Source organism: Phaseolus vulgaris, chromosome 7, assembly GCF_051622355.1.
Source record: "Phaseolus vulgaris cultivar YP4 chromosome 7, ASM5162235v1, whole genome shotgun sequence".
NCBI classification, from domain to species: Eukaryota; Viridiplantae; Streptophyta; class Magnoliopsida; order Fabales; family Fabaceae; genus Phaseolus; species Phaseolus vulgaris.
Genome location: NC_143504.1, coordinates 44195315 through 44208058, shown reverse-complemented (window position 1 = coordinate 44208058; position 12744 = coordinate 44195315). Strand labels below are relative to the sequence as shown.

The following is a 12744-nucleotide window of genomic DNA, read 5'->3' as shown; positions in this document are numbered from 1 at the left end:
GCTGGAAATTTGAATTTCAAACCCTAATACACTCTTCCCCCTTTTCAGATCACATGCCACGTTGCTTTTAACAAAAATACCAAAACTGCCCATGCCACATCATCCATTCCTCCACGTCACACAGGTGTAAATTGGAGCAAACGATTTGGAGGTGTCAAATAATCATTTTCCTACTGAAAATGACTATGCGGTTGATGCTCACAGGAAAACAAGTTTTATGCATGTTTTCTGATATGGATGAGCTGTCAGTGACGTGTATATGTTTAGTTGAGGCACGTGTATGTTGAGAGTATAAAAGGGAAACTTCTCATTCTGTGTATAGGAATAATATTCTTTCAATTGTGTAAACACTCTTCCCTTTTGCTCTGAATCAATAAAAACCTCTTCCCAATCTCTTCTTCTTCAAGATTCCCTAGTACGTTTAGTTCTTCGACTTTCTACAATTCCTAGAACTACTTCTTCCATAATTGGTATCAGGCAGTTTTCTTTCACATCTTTTTCATGGTGGAAAACACAAGAACACAAACAGCAATGAAGGACATGGAGGATCGTATCACAACACGACTGGAAACGCGTTTGATGGAACTTAGGGCGAACATTCAAAAGGCTCTTGATGCATCTTTAACAAACAACATTCAAGAACAATTTCGAAAGTCACAAGAAGGCACGGATGGTAATGGTTATTCTGCGGACACAACTCTGAACCAAAATAGGGGCCTTACATCACAGTATTCTTGCGGCACGAGACTCGCCAAAATAGATTTTCCAAAAATTTTCTGGCGATAATGTTCATCAATGGATCTACCAGGCTGAGAATTACTTTTCTATCGATAATACACCTGACGATGTTACAGTCAAGATAGCTATAATTCATCTTGAAGGGGAAGCCTTGCAATGAATTACGGCATTTGTCAGGACTGCTTGTAATTTTCCTATTCATAATTGGGTTGAATACACTAAATTGTTGATTGACCGATTCGGTGAAGAATGTGATGATCCCATGGCTGACTTAATGAAGTTGCTCTCCAAACGACCACCGTTCAAAAATACCATGAGGATTTTGATGCTCTTGTTTCTCGAATCCAGTTATCAGAAGAGCATACTTTGAGTTGTTTTTTAGGAGGATTAAAGAAGGACATTCAAATGATGGTGAGAATGTTTCAACCGGATTTTGTGGGAAGGGCTTTACGTTGGGTTAAATGTATGAAACTGCTAGTTCTCCATCCTCGGTAGCAGCTCCCTTCAATAAACTAACTAGATACAAATCTTTTGCCTCCAAAATCCTTATTGGGAGAAAAACCAGTCTCTCTCGCACTTTCAGGGCTGGACTATTTCAAGACAGCACCCAAGATTGTCAAGAACCTTACTCCTGAATATATGGCAAAAATAGGAGCTAAGGGTCTTTGTTACTTTTGTGATGAACCTTTTACTCAAATTCATAGTTTGACTCGCAAGAAATTCCAAATACATGTTTTAGAAATGAATGATGAAGATGAGGAACTCCAATCATCTGATAGTGAGATGCATGCTACAGATGCAGACATGAAAGAATCAAAAACTTCCATGAATGCTTTAACAGGGGTTGCTGATTTCAGCACTATGCGAATTACTGGTTATCATAACAAAAGGCCTATTCATGTCTTAATAGATAGTGGGAGTACACACAATTTCTTGGATATTAATGTTGCCAAGAAATTTGGTTGAAGATTATGGGGTGGGATCCTTTAAATGTGGTAGTGCAGATGGTACTAAGCTACAGATTTCATCTGTAGTAAAGGATTTTTCATAGACAATCCAGCAGGCTACTTTCACCTCAGATATGTTGCTTATACTGTTGGGTTGCTGTGATTTGGTGCATGGCAGGTTACATTGGGTAACATTACTTGGAAATTTTGATAAACTGATAATGGAATTTACAGTGCAAGGTAGGAGACATGTCCTTCGTGGAACTTCTTCTAAAGGCCTTTGTACTGTTAAAAAACAGCAGTTACATAGAACTCTTTCTAAAGGAGTCCTCCATCTTACTATGCTCCAAGTTTGTTATATAGATACTTCTTTACTTGAATCTATGGCTACACATGCTACCCAACAACCTATTCCGCTAGTAATTTCGCAGCTTTTGGATGAATTTAAAGACTTTTTCAAGAACCCACGCAACTTCCTTCTTCCAGGCCTAATCATTATCACAGAATTCGCCTACCTTCTCGAATCTTCTTCCTCTTCCCTTCATTTTCAGATCTGAATTTTCTTCATGTATTTTTCTTATCGTTTTCCTTTAACTAATTATGCTTTTTCAATAGGAAACAGATTGGGAGAACTTTCCAAACGGTTTTAGGCATTTGTGATCTGCTGAGCCATGAATGCTAGAAGGTTAGTGTGGATTAAATTCATGTTCTCTCGTTAATATATTCTGGAAAAAGAGTGTCGGTCGTTACTCGATTCCGTTAGGCGGGAAAATGTTGTTAGATCCCTGGATACGGCGTGTAGGAGGCTTTGAATTTTCTATCTCACGCTGGTTTGAATCGATTGATGAGTGTGATTTATTGGTGAATTGCTGTTTCGTGGCTTTGGTTTTTGGTACATTTTTTTTTCTTTTTGTGAATTGGTGTTGCGTGGGAGGATGATGGGGGACTGGTGAATTGTGGATGAGTTTCATTGATGTCAAATTACACTGTTGAAAGATTCCTTGCATCTTCAAATTGGAATAAGAATTGTTTTGATCCTGGGATCGGCGATGACTGAATTATCACTGGCATGTAGATTCCTGTAACAAATATGAGGGGAGATATTTTATAACTTGGCTTGGTTGATGCTCACAGGGAAACGAGTTTTATGCATGTTTTCTGATATGGGTGAGCTGTCAGTGAAGTGTATAAGTTAGTTGAGGGCATAAAAGGGAAACTTCTCATTTTCTGTATAGGAATAATATTCTTTCAATTTTGTAAACACTCTTCCCTTTTGCTCTGAATCATTAAAAATCTCTTTTTGAACCTGGTCTTCTTCAAGATTCCCTAGTACGTTTAGTTCTTCGAGTTTTTACAATTCCTAGAACTACTTCCTTATCATTTTCATGTGTATTCAAAAGGCTATGATGAAGTTGTGGTGAATAATGGATATGGGTGTGTAACATAATAGAGAATGGCATTCTGCTGTTATATTTGTTTAGCAAATATTGAGTGACCTTTTACTTCCGAGGATAAGGTGAGGTGATATAAGATTTTCTTCCTCATTATATGTAGAAAATTACTTCTGCTGCTCTAGTTCTATCTTTTATTTTATCAGTTGTTAGTGTTATTTGGTCTATGTTTATAATCTTATTTTTTAGAAATGCTTAAGCGTATGATATCTTTCCCCCCGATATGAGCAATGCATGCAGAGACTGCCTTTCTTTCAAATTTCCTTATGATTTAATTCAATTTATATATCTAGAATCCTTGATAGTTTATGCGCTTATGGAAACATCAAATAATTGAAAATTATCTTGATTGTGTATTATCTGACCATCTGGGTCATATCACCGTATTGTATATTATTATTTTTTTCTATTTCAGAGATGGCCGTAACAACAGAGTTGCACTTTTTAATGGTATTGAGGAGGGTGGCATCAGAGCATCGTCTCTTTACTCAACTTCTTCCCATGATAATGATCAAGCATTGGATGGATTGCAAGATGGAGTCAATCTGCTGAAAAGAGTAAGCTTACTATTACTTGCAACATGCCCTGGGTTCCTGGTTATCTCCTTTATACTAACAATTGATGTACCATATAATCAATTATTCATTTTGTTTCAACTATTGATAAACATCTCAATGTTTATAATCTAATTTTTCTCTAATTTCATGTTAGTGAAAGGTAAATTATATTGCACGAATTGCAATCTTCTGGATTGGAATTTGAACCTTTTCTTTTGGTATATATATAATACATTATAGCTTAGAAGTGTTCTTTTTTTCCTTGCCTCAATTAATTTTAATTTTTTAGTTGTTGTCTCCCACTCTTCCACCAAATCATTGTTGACCCACATTATTCATTACTTCTTATTCTATGTAACGGATGTCATTCCATTTGTGGAGTATTATAATATTTGTTGTAATTAGCAAATTATTAGGATAAAAGTTGTTCTAAATATCTCCATAGGAATTAGCAAAAAATATCTTCATAGTCTTCCTATTTATTTCAGCATATTTTTATTTCCTTTTTAAAATGTTTTGGTTATTACAAATAGAGATGATAACAATGTAATTTTGTGTGATTAATATCAATGAAATTCTTTAGTTTTCAACTTGGTATTCTTGGGAGACTTGTTTCCGCTGCCTCGTTAACCATCATCATTGCCATTGTTCGCCATCATTGTTGAGGTCAGTGGTGGGCCTCAAAGGTGTGCCCCTCCCGGCGTTGCAATAGATAAGATTGTTGGGACCTCTTAAGAACCAAGGGGTGGCCATTTGACTAATATGACTTGGTTTTGTTGTCAAACATGTATTTTTTTGTTACGAATCAAAGCAATTAGGACTAAATCTTTATCATCTCTTTGTTTTGTGTTTTCCAATGTCTAGTATGAAAGCTTTTAATGAGGAATTTGATCATTTGTAAAGAATGGTTGATTCAATGGATAAGTCCTTTGGATCGTATACACTACTCATGAAAGCTAAGAAAGGTAAGAGTACAAGTCCTTTGTCTTAGGGTGTTTGGATTCTTGACTTAGGAGCAATTGATCACATGACTCCTTTTTTTAAGTTCTTTGATTCGTTTGTCAAAATGACCAGAGAACATTTTATTACACCTGCAAATGGTGATAGTATACTTATATGCAGATGTGGGAATATAACTTTAGCACCATCTATTGTATTAAAGAATATTAAATGTCCAACAACTGACCAATAGCTTTATCTCTATTAAAAAGCTTACAAAAGAATTTGAATTATTTAGGAACTCTTTTCTCTTCTTATTGTGTATTTCGGGACATTGCCATGAGGAAGACAGTTTTAATTGCTAAGGTGCAAAGTGGGTTGTGTCTATTGGAATCCAAGAGCAAAAACAAAACAAAGGTCATAAGCCAATAAGTAAAATTAGAAACATGGGAAATTTCCAAATATGGCTTCATCATTAAAGACTTAGGCATTCCTCTTTCAATATTATGAGATCTATGTTCGCTCATTTGTTCACTACTAAGTCTGTTGAGTCTTTCAAATGTGATATTTGTCAACTGTCAAAAGCATCATTGTGCATCTTATCTCATTGGTAAAAGGAGTATCTTTTCATTTGACTTGATTCACTTTGATGTTTGGGACTTGTTTTAGAATCTATTTTTGGAACAAAGTTGTCTATTACGTTTATTGATGATTGTACTTGTGTCACGTGCACATACATTATGAAAAGTAAATTTGAGGTCTTTCAAATTTTTGTTAAATCTATCTTGTCCAAAATCAATTTGGAAAAAATATCAAAAGAATTAGGTCGGATAATAATACTAAATATGTGAAGTAAGAATTCTCCAAATTTGTCACATAATGGTGTGTTCATGAAATAACATATGTTAGCACTCCACAACAAAACAGAGTTACAGAAAGGAAAAATCATCCTCTTTTAGAGGTAACTAGAGTCCTCATGTTCTATGTCTATTCCTAAAACCTATTGGGGAGAACATGTGTTAATTGCTGCATACCTCATCAACAAGTTACTCACTTGTATCTTAAATAATATTAGTCCTATTGAGTGTTTTTTTTGTCTTTGTTCCCTATACTCCTTTAGTGTCAAGTCTACCTTGTGGAGTATTTGGATGTTCTTTTCTTTTTCACTCTCATAATCCTAATCTTAATAAATTAGAACCTAGAGTTCTTAAATGTGTATTTATTGGTTATCCTCATAATAAAAGAAAAGGTACAAATGTTATTATTGTGAAAGTTGTAGTGTCTATATCACCTTGGATGTCACATTTCATGAAATAAAATCCTTTTTTGTCACCCTCGCACTTTAGGGGGAGAAAACACTTGAAGCGAAGGGTGGATGCTTAAGATCCAAGTGATGATGCTACCAAAAATAGGATCGATCCAACCTATAATGAGTAAGAAGAAGATAAATTCTTTGGCAAAATATATCAAAGAAGACAACCTACTTTGACTCTAAAGAAAGAAGAGTTATTTGACTTGGAGGTAAGGATCTTTGAAGGAAGCAGTGAAGAGTGAGAAGGTAAGTGTTACTGGTGATTTAGCCTTTGCGTTGAGAAAGGGGAAATGACAATCTCTTTAATAAACATCAAAGCTTTATTGTTGCCATGTCATAAATATTCCTACCTCAGTCTAATGAAAAGTGAACATTGGACTCAAGCTATGAGAGAAGAGATGGATGCATTAGAAAGAAACTCAACATAAAAGATTGTTGACAAATCAAGAGACAAAAAGACAATAGGATGAAATGGATATTTATAGTGAAACACAAGGCAAATGGGTCAATAGATAGGTAGAAAGCTAGAATAGTTGCAAATGGGCAAAAATATTCTTACAAGGCCGCAAAACAAAACTCTTGCTTCCCTGCACACTTATCATGCTGCTCTTGGTGTCCTCTACTTCTTGGTCTTGGTCTTCTCGTTTTCTTATATTCAACAATGGGGAGTATTGTACTTGCAATGACATTCTAACGCTCACTGTACATTAATGAGTCAAAATGCTATCAAATCTAATCTTTACCTCTCCCTTGGTTACCTATTTATACTATTTTGTGATAGGCTTTTGTTATTGGGGGCCTCATCCAGGACCAATCCCCTTGTTTACCTATGATTATGGCTTACTTAGGGGTTTGATCCTTGATTAAGCAACCTTTGTCTTGAGAATTTGACCCATGAATGATTATGATACGAGGTCGAGCTACATGGGGTTTTGATGGTGCCTCCCGGGTTCACCTAGTCTAGATGCCAAGAATGTGGTTCCCAAGACAGGATGTTTGATGGCACTCCTCAGGCTCACTTGGCCGAGAGGTCGAGGATGTGGTTCCATTAAGATGCCAATTTAGGAACTTGGTCCAATTATTCGAGATGTCGAGTTATACACTCAAACTTATGGAATTGACTGTAAGGAGAATTTTTCTCCTGCGAGTTATTCTTGCTCTAATAGCTCATTTTGGATGAGAATTACATTAGTTGGATCTAAAAAATGTCTTTTTGATGGGGATTTAAAGAAGTCATGGGGATTCCTTCCAGATTTAAAACTCATGGTGAAAGGAATAAGGAATGCCTCCTAAAGAAGGCCTTATATGATCTTAAACAATCCCTTAGAGCATGGTTTGGGAGATTTACAAAAGGAATAGTTTCCTTGCGATATAAGCAAAGGCAATAAGATCATACCTTATCCATTAAACACTCTCTTAGAGTTAAACTTACTTTTGTTGGTCTATGTGGATGACATGATTATTTCAGGAGATGATGAAACATAGAAATTGGCTTTAAAGGAAAAATCTAATTTGAAATGAAAGACTCAGGAAAACTTAAATATTTCCTTGCAATAGAGGTTGTTTATTTAAAAAAGGGATTTTTATCTCCCTAAGAACTTGATCTCCTTACATAAACAAATAAGTTGGGATATTAAACATAATCATATAATAGAGTTCTTTAGTAGAAAAAAGCTAATAGAGTCCTCTCAGGCACTATGGATAAATTCAAAATGGTATGTGGACTGTTTTTCTTTACTTTTTGCCCTGTACATTTGTTGTCTTTTCCATTCCTTGTGATTCCCGACAATGTCAATATAGATGTGGTAGGGGTATGGTGTTGTCTTTCCCTATCAGAATCACTTATTTATTTTTCTATGTCTCTTTTGATGATCTTGTGTCATCTTTCAGGTATTTGAAATAAAATCCAGCCGAAAAATGTTTTCACTTGTAGCATCCTTTGTTGTGGTTTTTCTTATAATACTATCTGACTAGGTAATTGATCTTTATTTGAGTTATTAGCTCAATGTTAGATTGGAAAGGGGGCCACTTGCTCTATTCCTCTAATTAGTGATACTGTTGTAAGATGTTCCTTTGTGTTTGTATAAAGATTTTGGCGGTTCATTTTATCCAAGCAGTAATGTCCATATCTAGTTTGTATACCATCCCAACAAAAAACCTTTTCTCTTTGATGTGATTCGAGTATCCAAAATATACGTGTCTTAAAGCGGTGCTTAGATTCTTTGAAATTTGTTTTGGGCTCACAATTAGCTTCTTTAAGAGCAAAATTAGTGTCATTGGAGTGGATACAAATGTGTTAGAAATGTTCTCTGAGGTATTTCACTGCAACATTATGAATTTACCATTTGTTTATCTTGAGTTGCCTATTGGGGGAAATCCTTCTAAAGCTGACTTTCGGGAATCGGTGATTACAAAGGTGAAGAAGAGGTTTTCAACCTAGAAAGGTAAAAATCTATCATTTGTTGGTCGTGTGTGCTTGATTCGTTTTGTTTTGAATGTTATTCCTTTACATTAACTTTCATTCTTCAAAGCCCTATCCTCTATTTGCAAAAGGATTACAAAGCTTCAACGCAATTTTTTGTGGGATTGAGATTCTGAGGGTAGGAAAATTGCTTGGATTAAATGGGATAATATACGCAAACCTAAAGTGGAGGGAGGGTTAGGCATAAAACAATTAGATTCTTTCAACAAGCCCTTCTTGGCAAATGGAAATTGAGACTTTGGTGTTTTGAGAACGGTTTATAGAAAGATGTTTTTGTCTCTAAATAAGGCTCATGGAGGAATCTATCTGATCTTACAGCCTTAAGGCATGCATCTAGATGTTGGTGTGTCTTAAATAAAGTGTGTGAGGATGGGCAGGATTTCAATTGGTTAGATTCTAATATGGAATAGGTAGTAGGGTCCAGTGAAAAAAATCAAGTTGTGGGAAGATGTCTGGGTGGATAACTGTCAATTGAAAGTCAAATTTCCAAGTTGTTTAATGATCCCCTAACCATTGTCAGCTCCTGTGTGGCTTTGAGAAATGGCATAGTGACATTTGGAGTTGGGAATTCAAGTGAAGATAATGGTTTGAATGAGAGAAGGACCAGGTAGATGAATTCATGTCTATTCTGGAAGGTCAAACCTTGAAATCAGGCTAGGACGAGAAATGGCTATGGAGAGATCCACAAAACTGTAAGTATTCTGTCAAATCTGCATATCTTTCTAATTCTACCACAAATGCTTTTAATGATCTGTTTAGAGTTATGTGGGGTATGTTGATTCCACCCTCGACACAATGCTTTGCTTGGAGGGCATTACAAGACAGGATAGTTACAAAACAAAATATGGTTAGAAGGACGATTCATGTTGTGGATTCTTTGTGTTTTATGTGGAAGTGAGGAGGAAACAACTTCCCACCTACTGATATCTTTTCCAATTGCGAATGTTGTTTGGAATTTGTCACAATTGGATCGGGGTCAGCTCTGTAAACCATTTTGCTATGAAGGATCACTTTGAACAATTTCATTGTACTTGATTTAGCAACGAAATTAATAAGTTGTGGAAAAGAGTGTGAGATCATTTGGTTCATTTGGAACCATAGGAATGGGATAGTGTTTAACCAAGCAAAAGTGGACGCAAGTGAAATCTTCTCTCTGGTTCAAGTACAGTCGTGGACTTGGTTAAAAAACAAGGTTCCAAGGTGTACTTTTCTTTTTCTGATTGGGCCCTATTAAAGGAAAATAAAGAATATGGTAAATCCCTTGTGTATATTGAACACATAGGGTTATGTTTATATAGGAAAAGAAACATATGGGCTAAGTCCATTACATAAATATGAAATATCTAACAATATCTATAATATCTCATAATATCTAATAATATCTAATTATACATAGTTATACCTAACACTCCCCCTCAAGCTGGTGCATATAGATTATATGTACCTAGCTTGTTACAAATGTAATCAATCATAGACCTCATAAGGGTTTAGTAAAAATATCTGCTAATTGATCATTTGAATTAACAAACTCAGTTTTAATATCTCTCGATATAATTTTTTCTCGAATGAAATGACAATTAATATCAATATGTTTGGTCCTTTCATGAAAAACTGGATTTGAGCTAATACGAAGAGCAGCCTAATTATCACATATAAGTGTCATTTGAGTGACCTCTCCAAATTACAATTCTTTAAGTAATTGTTTAAGTCAAATAAGCTCACAAATAGTCGAGGCCATAGTTCTATATTCTGCTTCTGCACTAGATATCACCACAACACTTTGTTTCTTGCTCTTCCAAGAGATCAAGTTATCACCAATGGAGACACAATAACCGGAAGTTGATCTTCTATTAGATGGAGATCCTGTCCAATATCATCTGAATAACAAACGACTTTAGTATGGTTATTATGACCATATAACAAACCTTTTCCAGTAGAGCCTTTAATGTACTTCAGTATACGAATGAGTGCATTCCAATGATCCTCACGTGGAGAATTAAGAAATTGACTCACCACACTAACTGCAAAGGAAATATCAGGACGAGTAACAATGAGATAGTTCAATTTTCCAACTAATCTCCTGCACTTCTCAGGATCTGAAAGAGGCTCCCCCTGATTAGGTAGAATCTTGACATTGGGATCCATGAGAGTATCAACAGATTTTGAATTCATCAATCCAATTTCCTCCAAAATATCCAATGCATATTTTCTTTGAGAGATAAGATAAAAATACCAGTACTGGAATGTGCTACCTCAATCCCCAAAAAATATTTGATTTTGCCAAAATCTTTGGTCTGAAAGTGTTGACAAAGGTGTTATTTCACTTGTGAGATGTCATGGTGATCACTACCTGTAAGAACAATGTCATCAATATATACTACAAGATAGTTACACCCAACACTCGAGTGACGATAAAAAACTGAATGATCTACTTCACTGCGAGTCATACCAAACTGTTGAACAACATTGCTAAATTTTCCAAATTAAGCCCTAGGAGATTGCTTGAGGCCATATAAGGATTTGCGAAGATGACATACCAATTCAGAAGACTCCCCTTGAGCAACAAAATCGGGAGGTTGCTCCCTATAAATTTCTTCCTGCAAATCCCCATTAAGAAAGGAATTTTTCACATCCAGTTGATAAAGAGGCCATTGTTGAAGAGCAGCCATAGCTATGAATAAGCGAACATAAGCCAGCTTTGCCACTGGAGAAAAAATATCACCATAGTCTAAACCAAAAATTTGGGTATAACCCTTAGCCATAAGACAAGCTTTGAGATGATCAATAGTACCAACATGACCGACTTTGATAGCAAAAATCCACCTGCAACCAACAACAAATTTCCTAGATGGTAAAGGAATAAGTTAAATGGAGAACCAAAGACATAAAGAACATTATCAATAGATAAAGAAGAAAAAAATTTAATAGTACCAACACCGTGTGATGGTACCCTATATCCATTGGTCATGGTAACCGAAGGTAAATAACCTGTAGTAGTTAGGGAAGAGAAAAAAGATTGATTACCAGTAATATGATTTGTGGCACCTGAATCTAGAACCCAAGGGCCAAGGGAAATAGAGTGAGTGAGGCCAACAAAAGATGTACTTGAATGTGCAACAGAAGTCGTGGAATTAGGGTTCTGACCATTTAAGAAATTAAAGAAAATAGTAGGCTGTCTTGGGGTATCAATTGAAGTATGGTTCACAGTAGAAGGTTGCACAAGAGCAGTTTGAGCAACTGCAATAGATTTAGGAGGACGACCATGTAAGGCATAACATCTGTCAATTTTGTGGTCAAGTTTGCCACCAATGGTCACACTTGTGACGCCATTTGCTCAGCTTATGAGGATGAGTACGATCATTATGCTGAGAGACTAAAGCAGAAGAGTCATCAACATGAGACGTTATATCAGTTGTGTGTTTACCTGACACACGCAGAAGGGTAGAACAAGTGGAAGTAAAATTGGGCACGATAAGAGATCCCAAAATTTGATCACGAACATGAGAATAATAATCAAGAAGTCCATGTAAACCCAATAACATGAAGAACTTGGGTCTTTGTTCTAGTTCTTGAGAAAGAGTGGGGGTAAGAGGTAATAACTCATTAAAATCATGAAGAAAAGCATGAAGTTTACACATATATTCTACCATTGTACCATTAAGACGTTTGAGAGCAACAACAGTGAGGAGATTTTGACACACACCATAAAGACGTTGAGTATCATTGGTGTATAATAATTTTGCTTGTTCCCAAACTTCTAAACATGTCTCATAGGTACGAAAAATTTGTTTTCAAGATGAGTGAATGGTAGATTTGATAACAATTCATAATTGAGCATCAATTTTCAACCAATGAAAAATCTCATTTTCAACAACATTAGGACAGGTAAGATGATCAAGATAACCTTGACTCTTAAACCATAATTTAATATATGAGGCCCAAATGTCATAATTGGTTCCATCCAATTTGTCAATAGAGAGATGAACATTGACATAATTAGTATAAATAGACGGATCTGGCATAATGGCAGCAGAAGCGGAAGAAGCCATAGAGGATAAGGACAAATCTAGTCACTGGTCAATTGGCGGCAACAACAAAGATGAAGGGTCCAACGAGGTAGCGGTGGCGGTAACTCTGACGAGGCGGTGGGACGGTGGCTAGAAAACTTCAGTGAACAGTGGGTTCACTAATAAAATTTTAACCCTAGCCCTATGCTCTAGATACCATATTAAAGGAAAATAAAGAATAAGGTAAATCCCTTGTGTATATTGAACACATAGGGTTATGTTTATATAGGAAAATAAACATATGGACTAAG

At 35.8% G+C, this 12744-nt stretch overlaps 1 pseudogene; it reads right to left on the bottom strand.

The window, feature by feature from the left end:
- Positions 1–10746: 10746 nt before the first annotated feature.
- Positions 10747–12475, bottom strand: LOC150025936 (uncharacterized; annotated as a pseudogene).
- Between the last annotated feature and the right edge of the window lie 269 nt (positions 12476–12744).